We start from the raw sequence: 4,282 nt of genomic DNA, 5'->3' as shown, positions 1-4,282 counted from the left end.
TCCTAACATCTATTTTCTCCATCGTCTCTTTGCTCATGCCTCTCACCATTTTCAACTAACCCAACAGTCACAAACTTATGAGCCCCTCACACCTAGCTTTTTCCCCTCCCTTGCTAATCCTACACTTGAGGATTACCAAGATGCTCAAACCCTTTACCCAATTCTTCCAATAGAGAGAGACGAGGAGATGCATATCACAATGGAAAAATGGAAGTATGCTAGAGGATGCATGAGCAAGGTCCGTATATAGAATGTTATGCATAAGTTAGGAGCTTTCAACAATTTAGGTTGCTTATTTAATTGATTTTGTCTTGGTGTAGTGTACTATGTTCAATGCTATATGGTGTCAGGGCAAGCATTTTTGAACACAAGAGATTGATGATAAGAGAAACACACAAGATTGCGGCATCATTGCTAGCTTTGAGGGAGCCAATGGAGCCATGGATTATTATTGTGGCATAATCCAAGATATTATTAAGCTTGACTTTTAATGCTTCTTTGTGTATGTTTTGGATATGAAGTTTAAAGACGTGGTAAAAAGATGCCCTAATGCAATATACAAATGCCGTGCAAGTGGCTTTGTAACTATTAACTCCATAAAGTTTTGGCAAAGCAAGAAGGGCACACTAGTACTATCGCAACAATGTAAATAGGTACACACATATAAAAATACTCACTTTTAAATATTTGGTACCTTTTATGCAAGGAGAATAACATGATTGTATTTGTGTTTGAATTAGGTCGTATATCAACCAATGGTGGATAATAATAGGTGGTGGCATGTCATACCTATTATGCCACATTCCAAAGTGATGTATAGTACATTTACTAATATGGAGCATATGGAGGATGATCATGGCCATGGAGGTGATGATGACCGTGATATGAGAGAGGAGGATGATCATGAGATAGGAGATACAAATATTGAGGCCATTACCTGTGTGGATGAGCCTACCATTGGTGATGTTGATTTTGATGAGCACATGAGTAGCACAAGTGGGCTGAATGTATTTGTAGATCTCAACATTGGTTTGGATTTTGAAGCAGATACTTTGGCAAGGGTTGATCTCATTGAGGATGAGATTGAACCGTAGCCCATCATTGATATTGGAAAAACTATTGTACATATTATTGTCTCATTCTCCTCACCTCACTTAATTTTTGTATATGTGGAATTGCAAAAATTATATGCTTTGGTAATCATGGGCAATGTTTGGAAAGCAGTGATGCACATTTATCAGCCTGCACCAAAATATCACTTTCTGTATTCTCTATTTTGCGTTTATAAACGTGTCTAATTCACAGTACAAATGTGCAAATAGATGCGTTATTAGATGCGTGAATAGATGCGCTTATAGACGCACCCATATTTTCACTATTCTAGCTACACCTTTAGATGCGCTGGCTGTTTTGCACGTCTATCAAGTGCATCTATAGTTGCTTTGTCTTGTTGTGTGAAACCTCGCTTGGATGTTTTTTTGTACCAAAAAGCTCCGACTACTACATCCGACCTCTCATAGCTTGCTCTCCAATTATCCTTAAATGTTTCCACAACCATGTACTTAGGTTTTGTGCACTACAACAGAAAGTATGGGTCATCTTCCTTGTTCTACCCAAAATCTGTGACAATTGCAAAATTATCCCCCTCTTCCAGATAGTCAGTAAGGTTATCAAAACTCTCCCCCAACTTTGGTGAGTTGTTTGTCTCTCCATTGTTTATAACTCCATCTGAATGTAGAAGGAAAATGCGAACTCGCTCCCATGTCTTCACAGTTGCAATGTTCTCACAATCGTCATGATCCCTTATGATGCAATCAATTGGTTGTTTGAAAAGCCCCATATGCTGTGCGGACCATGAACTCCTTTAATTTTCTCACAATCGTGATGGCTTCTCCTTTGCACTTTATCCACTTTCACTTCATGGACCACTCTGTGTACTATAGTATTCTTAAGGCTCTGTTTATTGTATGTTGAATGCATGCTTGTGGAGAGGTTGGTTGTAAGCCATGTTACAACATCATAGGCATCATTGAGTTTTTCTTGAGGGCATGCTAATTGGTGTTTAAAGATAGCTTGCTTAATAACAACACCGCATTCATCATTTTCACCCTTGACATGGCTAGACCTGAAGAAATTCCACATCATGTCTAGACCGATAAGGGATTTGAACCTTGAGACGAAGTAGAATCCACATGCGTATTTAAATTGAGAGTTAGCACCATCTGACCACACCCAATGTTGTTTTATATTTTCTACATGGGGATTTTTCTTTTTCATCCATTCCCAATGCAATAGAAAAGCATGCTGCACAAATAGGGTGTCATGTTTCCTTTCATTTAAAATGTAAAAATGGTAACTGCGTTGCACTAGCGTGGAATCTCGTGAGTCAGCAAGCAGATTGGCATCCAGCATGGAAGAATCAAGTAAATGACTGTACTTGATATGCACAAGAATTGTTTGATTGTTGTACCAGTGAGCACTTTGTATCTCATCTTGTTCTTGAAAAGAATAATTTTCTACAAAATCTATGATAGATACAATAGTGTCATGGGGAAAATTGGCAAGGAACGTCCTAAACTGCTTATCCTCCCAGCTAGCCGTGAAATTGTGAAGCACATATTTTGGGATGAATTGAACCACATGACCTACAAGCTCCCTTGGCTGGGTGCTCTCATATGACAGTAGACATCTCTTTTTATCGGATCCTTCAACATTGACATTTTAAAATCTCCTCCATTTTAGAGCAACCTGGTTGTCTTCCCTCCTTTCATTTGGATAGACATTGAATGTCTCCTTCTTCAACTTCAAATTGCAATGCCTGCATGTGCCACAAATGCATTCAATCCTGTGCCACTCACAGTCTCCCTTTGGCAAACCACTGGCTCCCATAGAGACCTTAGGCTACAAAACTTGCCCTCCCTTGTAGCACATGATGAGAATCCAGATAGCCTAAATACTGCGCATTTATTGGGGAGACATGGGCATAGATCCCCATGGAGTAATGCTCCAACACGACGAGATCTCAAGTCATTCATAGCTTGTTGGGCCACAAACATTCCTATCTTTGAGTTTCCTAATGTACCAGGGCTTACAATGCTCAAAGCTCCTTTGCCCAATTAAAATGTCTAGATTCTGATCCACAAACTTGAGATACAACTCCGTCTGCTCACCCATCATGCAGGAACAATGGAACAAGAAGCCCCCTTTTCGCTACTACTAAAAAATACAAAACACAGTCTAATTAAAGAATATAATGAACCAAAACAATTTTCAACCACTGCGCTAATTTAGGATAGTCACAATTTCAATCATCGAGATGGTTTAGGACACAATTAGGGCAGTCAACTATCGGGATGGTCTAGGACATGTTTAGGACAATCACAATTTCAACCATTGGGATGGTTTAGGACACTATCATAGTTTCAACCAATGGGATGGTTTAGCCTGATGCACTACTACACACGGTTCCTATTTCGACACTTATAGACCGATGATTAGCATGCGTGGGGTGCTAATCATTCGATAATCAAAGCGAGATTCATTAAGTGTCGCTATATAGCGACTTTAGGCAAACGTCGCTATATAGCGATGTTTAAAGAGTGTCACTATATAGCAACACTTATTAGACTTGTAAATGGTCGCTCTATAGAGACACTTATTAGACTTGTGAATGGTCGCTATATAGCGACACTGAGACAATTTCCTATAGCGACGTTTTATAGAGAGTGTTTTTTCTCATACCGAACTTGAAAGATAGTTTTCCCAATGACAAATTTTTTTCCCTTTTCATACATGTTTGATCCTTTCAGAGAATAAAAGTACAAGAGCATGTACATCAAGCCTTTGAAGCTCATATATTCATGTGCAAGTTTGAGATGAAAAAAATTCAGTGAAGTGCATTCACATCAATGGCTTTATCCTAAGCCAGGTCTAATACACCAAACAAGTCTATCTCTAACTCTATACCAAGTTCATCTCCTATATCATCATCGTACTCTAGCATCGTATATTCACCTAAGAGTACTTGATCATCTTCTTCAATAAAGTGTGGTGATTCTTGATGATCGTCATCTTCTTCCTCAATATCATGATCTCCATCTTCCTCCCGTATGATGTCATTATGCGCATCTTCCTCTTGGCTCATATTGGCTCATATTGTGATCTTCATCTTCTTTGCTAGATCCATCTAGATCAATTGGATCTGGCATTGGTAGTGGCATCTCCATATCCGCATTGGTAGTGGCATCTCCATATCCACATCTCTATCTTCAAAAATTTGCTT

The 4,282-nt window shown here is 39.0% G+C and overlaps 1 pseudogene; it reads left to right on the top strand.

Moving 5' to 3' along the window:
• Window positions 1-440: 440 nt before the first annotated feature.
• LOC147899880 (uncharacterized) lies at window positions 441-1,094 on the top strand (annotated as a pseudogene).
• The last annotated feature ends 3,188 nt before the right edge of the window (window positions 1,095-4,282 follow it).

Source organism: Dipteris shenzhenensis, chromosome 7 (genome assembly GCF_047967505.1).
Source record: "Dipteris shenzhenensis isolate YYH24624 ecotype China chromosome 7, Dip_SZ_1.0, whole genome shotgun sequence".
NCBI classification, from domain to species: Eukaryota; Viridiplantae; Streptophyta; class Polypodiopsida; order Gleicheniales; family Dipteridaceae; genus Dipteris; species Dipteris shenzhenensis.
The sequence above is the reverse complement of the archived record's forward strand: the minus strand, read 5'-3'. Positions and strand labels throughout refer to the sequence as shown.